Source organism: Vipera berus (assembly GCF_964194415.1).
Source record: "Vipera berus genome assembly, chromosome: 2".
NCBI lineage: Eukaryota > Metazoa > Chordata > Lepidosauria > Squamata > Viperidae > Vipera > Vipera berus.
In genome coordinates this window covers 219,275,583-219,293,995 of record NC_138203.1, presented here as the reverse complement: position 1 = coordinate 219,293,995, position 18,413 = coordinate 219,275,583, and the positions used below count along the sequence as shown (strand labels likewise).

The following is an 18,413-nucleotide window of genomic DNA, read 5'->3' as shown; positions in this document are numbered from 1 at the left end:
TCATAGCAAACACTCTTTTCCAACAACCCAAGAGACGGCTCTACACATGGACATCACCAGATGGTCAACACAGAAATCAGATTGACTATATGCTCTGCAGCCAAAGATGGAGAAGCTCTATACAGTCAGTAAAAACAAGACCAGGAGCTGACTGTGGCTCAGACCATGAGCTTCTCCTTGCAAAGTTTAGGCTTAAACTGAAGAAAGTAGGGAAAAGCACTAGGCCACTCAGGTATGAATTAAATCCTATCCCGGTTGAATATACAGTAGAGGTGACAAATAGATTTAAGGAATTAGATCTGATAGACAGAGTGCCTGAAGAACTATGGACAGAGGTTCGCGACATTGTACAACAGGTAGCAACCAAAACCATCCCAAAGAAAAAGAAATGCAAGAAAGCAAAATGGCTGTCTGAGGAAGCTTTGCAAATAGCTGAGGAAAGGAGGGAAGCGAAAGGCAAGGGAGAAAAACATAGATATGCCCAATTGAATGCAGAATTCCAGAGAATAGCTAGAAGAGATAAGAATGCCTTCTTAAATGAACAGTGCAAAGAAATAGAAGAAAATAATAGAATAGGGAGGACCAGAGATCTTTTCAAGAAAATTGGAGAAATGAAGGGAACGTTTAATGCAAAAATGGGCATGATAAAGGACCAAAATGGCAGGGACCTAACAGAGGCAGAAGAGATTAAGAAGAGGTGGCAAAATTACACAGAAGAACTATACAAGAATGAGCTTAACGTCCCTGATAATCACAATGAGGTGGTCACTGACCTCGAGCCAGACATCCTAGAATGTGAAGTGAAGTGGGCCTTAGAAAAGCTGAGCAACAACAAAGCTAGTGGAAGTGACAGTATTCCAGCTGAGCTATTCAAAATCTTAAAAGACAATGCAGTAAAAGTGCTACACTCAATTTGCCAGCAAATTTGGAAAACTCAACAATGGCCACAGGATTGGAAAAGATCAGTTTACATTCCAATTCCAAAGAAAGGCAGTGCCAAAGAATGTTCAAACTATCGCACCATTGCACTCATTTCTCATGCTAGTAAAGTCATGCTTAAAATCCTACAAGCTAGACTTCAGCAGTATGTGGATCGAGAACTACCAGAAGTGCAGGCAGGATTTCGAAGAGGCAGAGGAACTAGAGATCAAATTGCCAACATACGCTGGATCATGGAGAAAGCTAGGGAGTTCCAGAAAAACATCTACTTCTGCTTCATTGACTATGCTAAAGCCTTTGATTGTGTGGATCATAACAAACTGTGGCAAGTTCTTAAAGAGATGGGAGTACCAGACCATCTTATTTGTCTCTTGAGAAACCTATATGTGGGCCAAGAAGCAACAGTGAGAACTGGACATGGAACCACTGATTGGTTCAAAATTGGGAAGGAGCCCGGCAAGGCTGTATACTGTCGCCCTGCCTATTTAACTTATATGCACAGCACATCATGAGAAAGGCAGGGCTAGATGAATCAAAAGTTGGAATTAAGATTGCCGGAAGAAATATCAACAACCTAAGATACGCAGATGATACCACTCTAATGGCAGAAAGTGAAGAAGAACTAAAGAGCCTCTTGTTGCAGGTGAAGAAGGAGAGTGCAAAACTTGGGTTGAAACTTAACATTAAGAAAACCAAGATCATGGCATCTGGCCCTCTCAATTCCTGGCAAATAGATGGGGAAGAAATGGAGGTAGTGACAGATTTTATTTTCCTGGGCTCCAAGATCACTGCAGATGGGGACTGTAGCCAAGAAATTAAAAGACGCTTGCTCCTGGGGAGGAAAGCCATGGCAAATCTAGACAGCACACTAAAAAGCAGAGACATCACCCTGTCAACAAAAGTGCGTATAGTCAAGGCTATGGTCTTCCCAGTTGCAACGTATGGCAGTGAAAGTTGGACCATAAGAAAGGCTGAGCGCCAAAGAATTGAGGCCTTTGAACTGTGGTGCTGGAGAAGACTCCTGCGAGTCCCTTGGACCGCAAGGCGATCAAACCGGTCAGTCCTAGAGGAGATCAATCCTGACTGCTCTTTAGAAGGCCAGATCCTGAAGCTAAAACTCAAGTACTTTGGCCACCTAATGAGAAGGAAGGACTCACTGGAGAAGAGCCTAATGCTGGGAAAGATCGAGGGCAATAGAAGAAGGGGACGACAGAGAATGAGGTGGCTGGATGGAGTCACTGAAGCAGTAGGCGTGAGCTTAAATGGACTCCAGAAGATGGTAGAGGACAGGAAGGCCTGGAGGAATGTTGTCCATAGGGTCGCGATGGGTCGGACACGACTTCGCAGCTAACAACAACAACAACAACAAATTATGTTAAAGGCGGGTTAAAGTGTATATGTATTTGGTTTTTTATATAGTTGATTAATCTTAGTTATATTATGATTACTATATATTGGTAACCCTGTAATCAGCTTTGGGAAGTGGGAGAGGGGGGGTTTAGGGGGGGGGGTTGGGAAGGGGATAATATTGTAACTTTTTATAAAACTTTTCAAATAAAAAAAGATTGTGTCTACCTCTTTCACTATGACAATAATAGAGGTCAAGAAATCATTCTTCTCCACCATTAAAGTTTTTACAGAGCACATCCAAACAGAGTTTTTTTCAGACAATCAAAGGGTTAATATATTTCTAGAAAAAAATCATTCACTCTGATCCTTTTGATTATCATGATTTATTTCAAATTGTACTCAGGCCTAGTTATGGGGCCAGGAATGCTTTGCTGTTTGTTATCACTGATCTAAGATGAAAACTGAACAGGAGGAATGTGTGGTCACTAGTTGTTCTACCCATTTTAATGGATTTCAGTACCATCAACCATAATCTCCTGGCTGAAATGGGATTGGATGTACTGTTCTACAGAGGCTTTAATTTATTTTGATTTCAGAAGGCGATGCTAAGGGGGCAAAGTTCAGGGTAACAGTTTGTGGCACGTGCTTCTTGAAGAGTTGCATTTTGTGCTTTAACACTTTATGTGAAGCTGTTGGGAAAGACTTCTGGAATTTGGGAGTTCAGTGCTATGTCTCTTTTTCACTGAAAAGAAATGCCTGGTATAGTAATAAATTTAATGGGAGGAAAAAGGGAGAATGAGCTGAAGTATATGTTAAAAGTACCCACATTTGCTGAAAAATTTAAATGTGAGCTTGGCAATATGCAGAAAAAAATCTGAATTAAAATAAATATAGGAATAATAAAAGTAACATTGGTTTTGGAGGCTAATATCAAATACCAACCAAGGATAGGAGGTGAAATATATCTTCAAAAATAAATTACAGATCTTTCAAAGAAGCATAAATCAGAAATTATCCTGATATCTGTGCCAAGCAGTCTTACCAGGAAATTCCTGACAACTTTCTCCTTCAGAGGGTAAAGGAAGTGCAACATGATTATGTATCCTTAATACTAATGAATAAGGAAGGTTTACAGATACACCTGTCCTCATTGGGACTGAATCGCAGTCATTAACTGGACCATTATACAAGTCATATTTTCCTCTCTTACTACAGTATTGTGTAAAATCTATTGTTCTTCACCACCTACTCCTTTGGAAACTGTCAGATAAGGAGTTCAGGGTGTGATCAGAGGAATGTTTTGGGAGTGCCTGGCAATGTGGTATGTTGAGTTTATTACTCATTATATATTGTGTATTTGATTTAATTTTTTATTCTTGGCAACTGCCTAGACTAGTCCCGGCAGTTTTCTTGGCAAGGTTTTTTTGGAAATAGTTTGCCATTGTCTCCCTCCCATGGCTGAAAGCGACTGGCACAAGGTCACCTAGCTGGCTTTGTGCCTAAGGCAGAACTAGCACTTACACTCTCCTGGTTTCTAGACTGGCGCCTTAAACATTATGTCCAGTTGGCTCTCCTTACTTCAATGGGCTGTCTCAATATAACTCGCCCACTTTGCTTTTGACACCACCTCATCTCCAGGCTTCCAAGGTAGAGAGAAGGGAAGTAGACCTCAACGTTTGGGGAAGAAGGGCCAAACATTAGTCTGCTCTTTGCCACTTTCCCTGTATTTATCAGTTTCAAGCGCTTCCTTGGAATTTCTATTAAGAGGACAGGTGGTTCCTCAGCAGCTAATCGTGATTCAATTTCTAGTTTCAGTTCCCCCACTCAACAAGATCTAGGGAGTTGCAGAATTATGGTAAGGATTGCCTTCTCTTTGGGAACAAATGTCCCCTGGTGTCTTCCCATGTCTTTCTTTATTTTGCATTGTCTTTTGGATAATTTTTATTGAAAATAAATAAATAAATGAAAGAAACATGAAAACATTTTAAGAAAAAAAAAAAGAAAAAGAAAAGTGCATAAAAGGGAAAAGAGAAAAAAACAGAAAATATACCGTAAGCAACTTCTAATTCTCTTTACAAAGACATTTTTTCTCTTTCCTGATCTTTTAAAATTTCATTCATATTTCCCCTCTTTCCATACTCACCACTATTTAATTAACAAAAACCAGAATCACCCAGTTCATTTTTAACCATTTTCAGCAAAAAAAGTCCATAAAGGGTTTTCAGTCTTTTATGAAAATATTTATTATTTTACCCCCAATCAAACAAGTTTACTTTGTGTTATTTCCTACGCAATCTTCAAGTAGATGTTTTCTTTGGGCAAATTAACCTGGTGTCGAAGTATTATTGTATAACTTGATCTCCTGTCGTCTTCCTAATAGAGTGCACAGATATATCTCTTGAAGATATATCTCTTGTTGTTGTTGTTGTTAGCTGCGAAGTCGTGTCCGACCAATCGCGACCCTATGGACAACATTCCTCCAGGCCTTCCTGTCTTCTACCATCTTCTGGAGTCCATTTAAGCTCACGCCTACTGCTTCAGTGACTCCATCCAGCCACCTCATTCTCTGTCGTCCCCTTCTTCTATTGCCCTCGATCTTTCCCAGCATTAGGCTCTTCTCCAGTGAGTCCTTCCTTCTCATTAGGTGGCCAAAGTATTTGAGTTTTAGCTTCAGGATCTGGCCTTCTAAAGAGCAGTCGGGATTGATCTCCTCTAGGACTGACCGGTTTGATCGCCTTGCGGTCCAAGGGACTCGCAGGAGTCTTCTCCAGCACCATAGTTCAAAGGCCTCAATTCTTTGGCGCTCAGCCTTTCTTATGGTCCAACTTTCACTGCCATACATTGCAACTGGGAAGACCATAGCCTTGACTATACGCACTTTTGTTGACAGGGTGATGTCTCTGCTTTTTAGTGTGCTGTCTAGATTTGCCATGGCTTTCCTCCCCAGGAGCAAGCGTCTTTTAATTTCTTGGCTACAGTCCCCATCTGCAGTGATCTTGGAGCCCAGGAAAACAAAATCTGTCACTACCTCCATTTCTTCCCCATCTATTTGCCAGGAATTGAGAGGGCCAGATGCCATGATCTTGGTTTTCTTAATGTTAAGTTTCAACCCAAGTTTTGCACTCTCCTTCTTCACCCGCAACAAGAGGCTCTTTAGTTCTTCTTCACTTTCTGCCATTAGAGTGGTATCATCTGCGTATCTTAGGTTGTTGATATTTCTTCCGGCAATCTTAATTCCAACTTTTGATTCATCTAGCCCTGCCTTTCTCATGATGTGCTCTGCATATAAGTTAAATAGGCAGGGCGACAGTATACAGCCTTGCCGGACTCCTTTCCCAATTTTGAACCAATCAGTGGTTCCGTGTCCAGTTCTCACTGTTGCTTCTTGACCCGCATATAGGTTTCTCAAGAGACAAATAAGATGGTCTGGTACTCCCATCTCTTTAAGAACTTGCCACAGTTTGTTATGATCCACACAATCAAAGGCTTTAGCATAGTCAATGAAGCAGAAGTAGATGTTTTTCTGGAACTCCCTAGCTTTCTCCATGATCCAGCGTATGTTGGCAATTTGATCTCTAGTTCCTCTGCCTCTTCGAAATCCTGCCTGTACTTCTGGTAGTTCTCGATCCACATACTGCTGAAGTCTAGCTTGTAGGATTTTAAGCATGACTTTACTAGCATGAGAAATGAGTGCAATGGTGCGATAGTTTGAACATTCTTTGGCACTGCCTTTCTTTGGAATTGGAATGTAAACTGATCTTTTCCAATCCTGTGGCCACTGTTGAGTTTTCCAAATTTGCTGGCAAATTGAGTGTAGCACTTTTACTGCACTGTCTTTTAAGATTTTGAATAGCTCAGCTGGAATACTGTCACCTCCACTAGCTTTGTTGTTGCTCAGCTTTTCTAAGGCCCACTTCACCTCACATTCTAGGATGTCTGGCTCGAGGTCAGTGACCACCTCATTGTGATTATCTGGGACGTTAAGCTCATTCTTGTATAGTTCTTCTGTGTAATTTTGCCACCTCTTCTTAATCTCTTCTGCCTCTGTTAGGTCCCTGCCATTTTGGTCCTTTATCATGCCCATTTTTGCATGAAACGTTCCCTTCATCTCTCCAATTTTCTTGAAAAGATCTCTGGTCCTCCCTATTCTATTGTTTTCTTCTATTTCTTTGCACTGTTCATTTAAGAAGGCATTCTTATCTCTTCTAGCTATTCTCTGGAATTCTGCATTCAATTGGGCATATCTATGTTTTTCTCCCTTGCCTTTCGCTTCCCTCCTTTCCTCAGCTATTTGCAAAGCTTCCTCAGACAGCCATTTTGCTTTCTTGCATTTCTTTTTCTTTGGGATGGTTTTGGTTGCTACCTGTTGTACAATGTCGCGAACCTCTGTCCATAGTTCTTCAGGCACTCTGTCTATCAGATCTAATTCCTTAAATCTATTTGTCACCTCTACTGTATATTCAACAGGGATATGATTTAATTCATACCTGAGTGGCCTAGTGCTTTTCCCTACTTTCTTCAGTTTAAGCCTAAACTTTGCAAGGAGAAGCTCATGGTCTGAGCCACAGTCAGCTCCTGGTCTTGTTTTTACCGACTGTATAGAGCTTCTCCATCTTTGGCTGCAGAGCATATAGTCAATCTGATTTCTGTGTTGACCGTCTGGTGATGTCCATGTGTAGAGCCGTCTCTTGGGTTGTTGGAAAAGAGTGTTTGCTATGACCATCGTATTCTCTTGACAAAATTCTATCAGCCTGTGCCCTGCTTCATTTTGTACTCCAAGGCCAAACTTGCCTGTTATTCCAGTTATCTTTTGGCTTCCTACTTTAGCATTCCAATCCCCCATGATGATAAGGACATCATTTTTTGGTGTTACTTCTATAAGGTGCTGTAGGGCTTCATAGAACCGGTCAATTTCATCCTCTTCAGCACTGGTGGTTGGGGCATAGACTTGGACTACTGTGATATTGAATGGTTTGCCTTGGATTCGAACTGAGATCATTCTGTCATTTTGAGGATTGTATCCCAGTATTGATTTTCCTACTCTTTTATTGACTATGAAGGCTACTCCATTTCTTCTGAGGGATTCTTGCCCGCAGTAGTATACCTGATGGTCATCTGAATTAAATTCACCCATTCCTGTCCATTTTAGTTCGCTGATACCTAAGATGTCGATGTTCAGTCTTGTCATCTCTTGTTTGACCACGTCCAGCTTTCCTTGATTCATGGATCTTACATTCCAGGTTCCTATGGAGAAAAAATCTTTACAGCATCGGACTTTCCTTTCACCACCAGACATATCCACAGCTGAGCGTCCTTTCGGCTTTGGCCCAGTCGCTTCATTCTTTCTGGCGCTACTAGTACTAGCCCTCTGCTCTTCCCCAGTAGCATATTGGACGCCTTCCGACCTGAGGGGCTCATCTTCCAGCGTCATATCGTTTTGCCTTTTGGTACTGTCCATAGGGTTTTCATGGCAAAGATACTGGAGTGGGTTGCCATTTCCTTCTCCAGTGGATCACGTTTTGTCAGAACTCTCAGCTATGACCTGTCCGTCTTGGGTGGCCCTGCACGGCATAGCTCATAGCTTCATTGAATTACGCAAGCCCCTTCGCCACGACAAGGCAGTAATCCATGAAGGGGATATATCTCTTATCTTTACATATTTTGGTTTGATAGCTAAGGCACCAGGCTAGAAACTGGGAGGCTGTGAGGTCTACTCTTTAGGCATGAAAGATGACTAGGTGACCTTGGGCCAGTGTCTCTCTCAGCCCAACTCACCTCACAGGGTTATGTAAAAAAAAATAGGAGGAGGAAGGAGTATTAGGTATGTTTGTCATTTGGAGTTATTTATAAAAATAATAAAGGACAAGATATAAAATTAAAAAATAAAATCAATAATAGATGAATGCATATTCCCCATATTCCAGAATTACTCTCAGTCTGAGACTCCTGTACGCTCCCACAGAGAGGGCCTCCTCAGGGTGCCACCGATCAGAGAATGTCGGTTGGTGGCCCCCAGGGGGAGGTCCTTCTCTGTGGGCGCCCTGGAACTATGGAATCGGTTGCCGGTTGAGCTCCGGATGGCGCCCGACCTTCGCTCCTTCCGTCGCGAGCTGAAGACACATTTATTTGAACAAGCCGGCTTGGCCTGATGGGGGATGGGTTGGGTTTTTTATTGTCATTTTTAATATATGTATTTACTGTTTTTAGCTTGGGCATATGTTTAATATTTTTTAACTTTTGTATTTTTGTATTTTTTATATCTCTGCCCTGTTCACCGCCCTGAGTCCTTCGGGAGAAGGGCGGTATATAAATAAAATTAATAATAATAATAATAATTAAAATAATGTGAAATAATATTTCACATTATTTTAAACTTGAGAAATGCTCAAGTTGGAGTATGGGAGGAGGCAGATAAACCAACCTAGAGAGGAATGGCAAAGTCCTGAAGTCAGACTGATGCAGTGCTCTGATTGGTGGATGTTTTTTCTCTGCTTCTGAAGCAGGAAAGTCAAGGGAGAAGAATTATTCCCTTGCCTAGACAGAGGTAAAGGTAAAGGTAAAGGTTCCCCCGCACATGCGTGCTAGTCATTTCCAACTCTAGGGGCCAGTGCTCATCTCCGTTTCAAAGCCGAAGAGCCAGCGCTTGTCCGAGGATGTCTCCGTGGTCATGTGGCCGGCATGACTAGACACCAAAGGCGCACGGAACGCTGTTACCTTCCCACCGTAGTGGTCCCTATTTTTCTACTTGCATTTTTTACATGCTTTCGAACTGCTAGGTTGGCAGAAGCTGGGACGAGTAACAGGCGCTCACTCTGTTACGCAGCACTCGGGATTCGACCCGCCAAACTGCCGACCTTCTGATTGACAAGCTCAGCGTCCTAACCCACTGAGCCACCACGTCCCTTAGAAAGAGGTGCCCACTCACAAATTAGGACAATACCAGCTTGCAGTGATTCAGAACAGAACAGAGTGTCAGAATCCATGGAATAATGTTTTAAACATACATTTATGAATATGATATAAAACATTATGGATTCCATGGTTTAGTTCGTGGAATAATATTAAGTCCTGTCTCATTTCCTACAACCAAGCATGTCATAGTAAAGATTCTTTTTGGAATAGATTTGACTCCAAGAATTTTGTCTTCCTAAGACGTGGTTTGGGGTGGGTCCTGACACAGAGGCAGGATAGGATGGGCAACGGGAACAGCTAATTCATAGTAGCATTTCTTGCCATCTCAAGGATGGACTGACAGTAATTTAACTCACTACTGAGAAAAGCCCCTGAACTGAAAGAGACTGGGCAATGCTGAGTTGTTGTTTTTAAAGAAAGCTATAACTGAGACCAGTCAAAAACATTTTTTTTGCTTTATCGAAAATGTTAAAATGATGACAGGCAAGATTTCATGGCAGGAAAAGAAATGGAAATAACAACTCAAGATGGGTAGATGTTGCTCAGAAAGGAGCATCTGAACAAACATTGCAATTCCAGAGGAAAATGGCAGATCAGGAAAAAAACAATATAGCTATACAAAAAGCTGAGTAAAGGCCTGAAACAAAAGAATTGGACAGAACTATAGGGATAATGTCAGGAAAGTTGAAGCTCAGACTAAATTGAGGTTGGTGAACAATGCCAAAGGCTTCTGAATAAAAGGAAGAGAACAGAATCACCTCAACAGCTGCTCAGGCAAGACTGCAAAATTCTAACAAGTAACAAATGGGGCGGAGGGGGGAGAGCTATTCAACTCTTATTTTGGCTCTGTGTCCTCCAAGAATAGAATGTGTTTCTTCAGACAACTGTGGATACTACAGTTATTGTATTCTAAAGGAACTTGCAGGTGACCTAACTGAACGTTTATGTGTTATTTTGTGAGACATCCTGGAAAATGGGTAATATTCCAGACAGAGGAAGAATGAGTATTGTTCCTGCCTTCCAAGGGGGAGAAATGGGGGAATCTAGGAAACCTCAGATCAATTGGTCTGACATCAATACTTGGCAAGATTCCACAACGGAACAAAATAAAATTAATCTAAAACAATCTCAGAATGATCACAGCTCCACATTAAGAGGTCCAAAACTAATCATGCAGACTGACATTCTCTCATCTTTGACTGAGTAACTTCCTTAATATACTGTGGAATTCTGTGGAATATATTTTGATTACAGTAAAGATATATTGACAAAAAAGTCTTGAGGAAAAAAAATCTCATTTTGTTATGAACAAAGTTTGGACTAGGTATATACAGTGCTTTTTTTGTAAAATAAAAAGGTGCCGGAACTCACACGTTATACAACCTGCCTTGTCTACCCTACAAGGTTCCATCCAAAAAAGGTGCCGGAACTCCATTCTGAGCGTTCTATGAGAAAAAAAGCCCTGGGTATATAGATTACTTAAAATTATATTCAAGAGTATTCATCTATGGTTTCTCAACTAGAATGTGCTACCAAAGTTCATTCTGAACTCTGGACTTTTCAATGTATTTATTTATTATATTATTATTTATTATATTCCTCTACGGTGGAAGAAGGCTTAATACATTTGCAGGCAATGCAAAATTAGATGTGAGAGCTAATGTCCTAGAACAGGGATCCCCAACCCCTGGGCCATGGCCCACTATGGGACCGTGGCCTATTTGGAATTGGATTGTGTGAGCAGCAGCCCAGGACACATGCGTGCGTGTGCAGCTCAATTTGTGCATGTCGAACTGTGTGTGTGTGCATACTGGCCCACCACATGCACAAGTTGAGTAGTGTGTTCCCCTCTCCCCCCCTCCCCAGCCAGGCCGCCAAGCCACAAAGGTCGGGCACCGCTGTTCTAGAGGTAAAACAGAAAATTCAAAATGCTGTCTATGTGCCTCCCACCCTACTGGCATTGTGGAAAGACTATGATCTCAGCCCTTGGGCTAGGGTACTGGGGATCCTGATGGATTGTATGTAGGTGTGGTTAACCTGGTGTAAAAGATGGGCAGGATAAGGAATGCAAAATAATGGATTTAAGTTACAGGAAGGCAGATCATGACTGAAACTTCCTAATAAGAGCAGTGACTGTGGAACCAGTTACTCCAGAGAAATAATGGAGTCCCCATCACTACTCAGATGGTAATCAGGGGGTGCCTTAAATGATTCCCTCTAATTTCAAATTCTCTATGGTTCCACCAGGTAAAGTATCTGAAATTTAATCCTGAAAAAAATAGAGTTGCTTCTGGTCATTCGAAAGACAGAGCTAGCTATATAGAGCCAATCTTTGTTGAATAGGGGTTGTTAGAACACCCTAAAGGCTCTAGTTTCAGGTTTAACCACAGATGGATTAGTAGATGGAAGAATATTTAATTTAGTTCAACAATTTAATTCAATGATTGAATTTGAGTTCATTTAGATAGGTGAATATTATTATGGTCATAGATCAAGAGGAAAAAGACAAAAAGGAAAAAAAAGGCGGAAAAGATAATTCTAGGTCGGTAAATGTTGCTACATTTTATTATGTTCTCCGAAACCTTCACCCTACTGTAAATTGCAATTGGTAATCAATAAAGAATATTTGTAGCTCAGGGTTGAAATGGAGTGGGGGGTGTCTTTGGAAGGGTCCTTGGGCTAGCACTGATGATGCTACCTAGTTTGAGTAAGGAAACATTTGCAAGAAAACCACCAGGCTCAGAGAGCACCAAGCACCCCTCAGCTGGTAATCATTACCAATTGCAGTTCCACAGTAGGGTGAAGTTTTCAGACAGCATAACAAAATGTAGCAACACTTAAGACCTAGAATTGTCTTTGTTTTCTAATAAATATGTAAAAGAGTAGTAACCAATTGCTTTCAGACTTGATGCCCAAAGTCTATATAGTCTCCAGAGATGGAGCTTAACGTCAAACACTCTTTGTGTACAAAGCTCACACACAGCATTTTCCCAAAGTAAAGTTTCTCTTGAAAGGATATTATAGTATCGTTAAACCAGTACCTATCCTAGAAAGTTTCTATTACAGAAATGCAGTCTTCCCGCCCCCCCCCCCCAGATTGTATGGTTACAGACTCTAGCAACTAGTTGTGTGACTGTGTCTGCAGGCCACAGTATACACCACTGGGGCATTTATGTTTTAGTTTGAAGGTTTTGGAGGCTGGATGCATTGAACAGCTGCTGCCTGAGAGTAGAGTGTGGTCAGCAAAGCTAAGCCAGCCTCCCACACATACACATATACAAACATGCTAGTTATCCACCCTTTTGTGGAAGGCTTTTACTTTCATTCTGTAGGGGCTATTGGATCTTTCCTCACCTCTTGAAGAAGAATGTGCATCTGCTCAGACTGTTTTAAATGAAATGAATAGCAGCCACATCTTCCACTGACAGTCAAATTTCTACACCTAACTTTAGTAAGTCATCACAATATTTTATTTTATAAAAATCAAGCAAAATCTGGGACATACTTTAGCCATCTGACTAGCAGTACAAATTAATTTATTTATTTTATTTATTTATTATATTTTTATACTGCCCTTTTCCCGAAGGACTCAGGGCGGTGTACAGGGCAATAAATATAAAAACAGAATACAAAAGTTAAAAAACAATTAAATATAATGCCCAAGTTTAAAACAGTAATTAAAAACATATTAAAACCCCAACCCTAACCCATCAAACCAGGTCAGATTGCTCAAATAAATACGTTTTTAGATCGCGCCGGAAGGAGCGAAGGTCGGGGGCCATCCGGAGCTCAACCGGCAAGCGGTTCCACAGGTCTGGCGCGCCCACAGAGAACGCCCTCCCCTTGGGGGCCACCAATCGACATTCTTTGATCGGAGGCACCCTGAGGAGGCCCTCTCTGTGGGAGCGCACTGGACGGTGGGAAGTTGACGCCGGCCGCAGGTGTTGCCGTAGGTAATCCGGCAATTATCTAGATTGAGCCAGGGCTTCAGACTTACAGCACTTTAAACTTTAAAACCTGGATTAAAATGTGGAAGGGGTGAAATTAATAATTATTGAGATGTGAATTGTGGATTGGAGTTTTTCTCCTCAGTCAGCCCCAAAGAAAATCCTTCCTTTATTTGTATTGGGAGAAAATCCCTGACTGATCTCCAGTGCAACCCCCAGCTGATTTCAGTGGCACTATGTATCAGCTGTGTGTTAGATGGAGCTGAAGGATTTTCAACAGGAGCAGGGTGAGTAAGGAAAGGATTAAACTCTTTGTTTCAGCTGCTGAATATGACCAGTCCTATACTGGTGATATGCACATTTTCAAAAATCTGTATGTTGGTTGCAAAAATATAGTTAATGCCACTCAGTTTTGCTAGCCAAAGTGCCATCTGAGATATCTGGTTTGGATGCTATAATTTAGAATCAAAGAATTTTAAGTTTAAGGGCTGGAAATAAGATGGAAGAACTTATTTAGCCCAGCCCCATGCCCTGAGCAGGAATTTACTAAAGTATTAATGGCCGGTGGCTATCCAGTCTCTGTTTCTGATCATATTTTAACAATAGTTGAATTGCATTGAATAAGAAGTATCTAACTCTTTGATCATTTCAAACTCTGATCTTACTTTGGATGGGACCTTTTCAGCCTCTCTTTCAAAAGCCTGGGATAATGCTTATATACTGGCCTTATCAGAGGCAAGAATGGGCCAGGGAAAGCAGTGTTTACATTCAAACAATGACATGGGAAATCACCTTTTCTAAATCTAAGATCTGTAGAGGTCTCTGCCACCTCCTCATTTGGATTTATCTGCTGGGATTTGGAAGCTTCCCAGTCTCTTTGTGTGGGATCAAGCTCCCTGCTCCTTCCCAGTCTAGCCAGCCCCTTTGAGAGTTCCATTGTGAGCAGCTGTGGCAATGCCTTTATCTCCAGAGATTTGCAGCCTTACTCAAGTGCATTCATTCCCTGCCATCCCTCCCACTGGGAGCTGATCCTTTGATTAAGTGGAAAGTCAGGCTTTTGAGGAGGCCTCTGGTAAGGCTTGCTCTTGGGGGGAAAAGAGGAGGGGAGAGCAGAGTCCTTTGTTCTCCCTTTTCTGCTATCTTGCTGATCAGGCCTCTTGCAACCATTTTGAGGGCATCTAAACAACCCATCTGCTCTAATATCCTCTGCAATTTTGCCAATGGGGAGCAGTAGTTCTTGGTTTAGAATTTTTCAACACCACTAGAAACTTTCCCAACCAAGCCATAACGGTTTCTAGCCTATTTTCCCAAAGTATAGCTTTGCTATTTGAAAAAGAATAAAGTTCTTGCTCAGAGTATAACTGAGATTACGTTTTCAAGATGGATGCCTTCATTATGGCTCCACTATCCATTTACCCTCTTCTCAACTCGATGGGCTATGCAGCTCCCACTCAATCATTTTGTGCCTTCGGACTACATGTTTTGATAATTTTTGTTTCAAATTTGGACAGATAGATATGAATACAGTCTATCCACTGAACGTACTTCCTTTAGGCAGAAATAGGCTAGCCATAAACAGCCATGCTACCCATAGAACTATTGGCACTGCAGAACAAGAGTTCTCAGCTAGCAAAACTAAAATAATTCCAAAAGGGTTGTAGACTCAACATTTTTGCAGCATACCAGAGATTGGAGAAGCCTGACACAGGAAATGTTTAGATTATGATGGCCAGATTTTTGGAGCTGGAATAAAATTCCTCAAATTGAGATTCTGACTTTGACTGTAGTCATCAAAGAATGTTTTTTCCAGAGAAATCCAAAATTTGACATACATCCCTCCACAAAAATCACTATTCATACTTTACTGATACAAATAATCTTTTTGGAATAAATAAAAAACCTCAACACAGCAAATTTCAACATTACTTAAATTAGGTCAATGATTCTATCAATTATCTTGTAAATTGTGATTGCTCCCGTTGCACTGGAGGTTAGGTATGGTCTGCAGGGGTAGGCAACCTTGGCTCTTTTATGACTCATGTAAGAAACGTGAAGCTGGCTAACTATGGCTCACCAAGAAGCAATCAGGAGTAGGCAGGGGACAAGAGCGATGGTTCATGGTGCAACAAGAATGCCCTTCCGGAAGTCCTCCTGGCAGCTGCTCTAACGGATTCCTGAACATGCTGTTCTTCTGGGCAGGTACATTTTCCTTTCTGGGAGAGATCTGGTGATTTTTATGTCATTCTCCTGTCCTGCACATTGTCAACAATACTGCTGAGGCAGATTTCCACTAAAGCTAGAACTTTTGACGTATAAATTGATTCATTCCGAGGTAAGTCTTGGGTGGATCCTTTAAAATATGATGCCTAGGCAGAATAATTTCCTCTACAGGAAGGAAAGGAAAGTCCTTTGCACTGCTAATTGCTCAAAGTAAGATGTTTAAACTCTTTGCAATTGTATGAAGCTTAGAAAATGCCAAAAGGGGGAGAGGAAAAAAAAACTTTGGTTTTCTGAAATGCTACGCTTCCTTACCCACCCACATTCTCATGCACACAAAAATAAACTTGACTGAATGCCAGTCATGTTCCTCCCATGGAATATGGCCCCGTGCCTCAGCCAATCAAATGCCAAAGAGAATCTCAAAAGTTAATTAATTAAAAAAAAAACCTTCACAATAGTATGGACAGCATTTCCCAACCTGTCTGTGGAGATTCTCAGTCATCTAGGTCATGGCTGTCCCAAATGTGCTTTTTTCAAGCACCTTTGAGACTTTTCAAAGACTTTCTTTATTTTTCCTTGAAGATGTTTCGCTTCTCCAAAAAGCTTCTTCAGTTCCACAGTCAAAACTGAAGAAGCTTTTTGGATGAGAAGTGAAACATCTTCAAGGAAAAACAAAGTCCAGTTGCCTCTTGGAAAAAGCACCTTTCGGGATTTCCCAACCTGGTGCCTCCAGTTGTGTTTGATCAATTACCACAATCTCTAGTCTGCTCATAATCATGTTCCCATGCTTCCCAGCTGGAAGACACCAACTTGGGAAAACTTGGGAGATAAGGAAACACTGACTGAGTTACTCTGGAAACGGTGTCAAAACTAGTTTGGTCCTCTCTATTCATGCCGAGAAGATAATGGCACACCTGAGATTAATGTACAGCTTCCACTTGTTTTTCTATGTCAGATTAAAAGACAGAAATTGCAAGTAGCATTTTGGATGCCTAGGATGCTCTACAATGCAGTTGACATTTATCAAAGCAGGGATATGTCAATTTCTCAAGTTCCCATCAACTCCCAGAAAAGCTATTTAGTGATGTATGTTTATACAGCAGGATCCATGTGTAAAAGAGAAGCAAACAACAGTACTGAACCCTATTCAAGCACTGGGCATCTTGGCTGTCAGAAGCTATTTTTCTTCCTGATTTCTAGTGGCACTTTGGAAAATCTCCAGCTTGCTGGTTGGGCAGAATGTGTCAATTGTTTCAAGAGTAGAATCCTCCCGTTGCCAGGACATGGGAGAGCTCAACCAAAACCCACCCAGTCAGGCGGCTGGTGCATTGCTGGGAAAAAGACTCTCCTTTGCCAGACAATGGCCATTCAGTCAAAACTGCACTGCTCCTGTGGCAGCCATTTATCTGCAGTCTATAATCAATGAATACTCTGAGGGACTCCAGACTCTGGACATAGCAACTGCTTTGTGCCTTAATAATAGAGCCAGTGCTCCCAAGGTCATCCTTATACCAATTGCTACTGAGAGAGGCAGTTGGAAAAGAGGGTGGCCAGCCAATGGTCCTTCTTCCAGGCTTGTCATAGCTCTTCTTGCTACGTGTGGCTCAGAAAAACTAGCCAAAGCAGAAAGAGCAAAATGGTTTCGTTAGCCTCTCTTCTTCCCCAAAACCAAGACCTACCCACTCCTGCACTTCAGTAGGCTTTTCAAAACAGACTCTTGTCTGTTTACTCTCCTGGGTGCAAGCACTTTCTCAGTGAGTTGGCCTACAACGTTTAGCTCTGACAAAGAGAAGGGGGGGAGAGGACGAGAGTAAAATATGTCTATGAAGATTTTCAGTCATCCAGGTCATTGGTTGTCTCAAAGGCGCTTTTTCAAAAGGCAACTGGGCTTGGTTTTTCCTTGAAGACGTTTCACTTCTCATCCGAGAACTGAAGAAACTTCCTGAATGAGAAGCGAAACATTTTCAAGGAAAAACAAAATCCAGCCGTCTTTTGAAAAAGCACCTTTGGGTTAGTGCAATATACCAAGCAGATGCCAGGTTAGGGACAAATGATGCAGGTAGTCCTTGATTTACAACCATTCATTTAGTGTCCATTCAAAGTTACAGTGGCACTGAAAAAAATGACTTACGACCATTTTTCACACTTAATACAGTTGCAACATCCTCACTGACACCTGATCAAAGTTCAGACGCTTGGCAACTGACACATATTTAAGACAGTTGCAGTGTCCCAGGATCATGGGGATCCCCTTTTGCGACCCTCTGACAAGCAAAGTCAATGCGGAAGCCAGATTCATTTAACAACCGCTTAGCTGCAGTGATTCACTTTAACAACTGTGGCAAGAAAGGTCATAAAATGGACAAAACTCACTTAACAACTGTCTCATTTAGCAACAGAAATGGTGGACTCAATTGTGGATGTAAGTTGAGGACTACCTGTAATTATGAATCAGCAAGTCTGAGAACTTTCCTTTACCATAAATCCACAACCTGACCAGCACCTCTCATTGTGTTTGCGTAAGTCTCTATACCAGAAGGTATTTTTAGAAATTGGGTCAGATGAGAAAAAGTATTGCGGACCAAACGGTTATCTTCCAGTTCTAGCTACTTTCTTAACTGTGAATGGGAAGGACAGCAGTTTCAACCCAAGAACTTTTGGGGAAAGTAATTTTATAGGATTGCTAAACGGACATCCTTCTAAATCTTAAATGCCAACAGGGATTCTTTAAGCCCTATATGACATCCTGTGATCTGGAAGCCACTTTTCTAGTTGCAAATATGACTAAAAACTGCTCTGCTCATTCTTTTTGGAAGTGTACTTTGTATATGGAAGAGGCATTGTCAGCTGCCTGTCGTAACAATGACTTCCCCGATTCTATAGGGGGAAAAAAATCAATAGTAAGACCTAAAGTGCTACGGTTGCTCTTCTCATGAGTTGCTTATGGCTATATGCGACTACAAAATAATCCAGCTACTTCTTGTGCGCCAAGTGTGGTTCGCCTCCCCAACGAGCCACCCGGTCTAGGAAAAAATATTCTTGTTT

The 18,413-nt window shown here is 41.5% G+C and overlaps 1 protein-coding gene across 1 annotated transcript in view; it reads left to right on the top strand.

Annotated features, from left to right (window-relative positions):
- The window catches only part of HYAL2 (hyaluronidase 2), an 87,841-nt gene that overhangs the window by 57,042 nt on the left and 12,386 nt on the right, over positions 1-18,413 (top strand). The gene's annotated exons all lie outside the window — the stretch shown is intronic.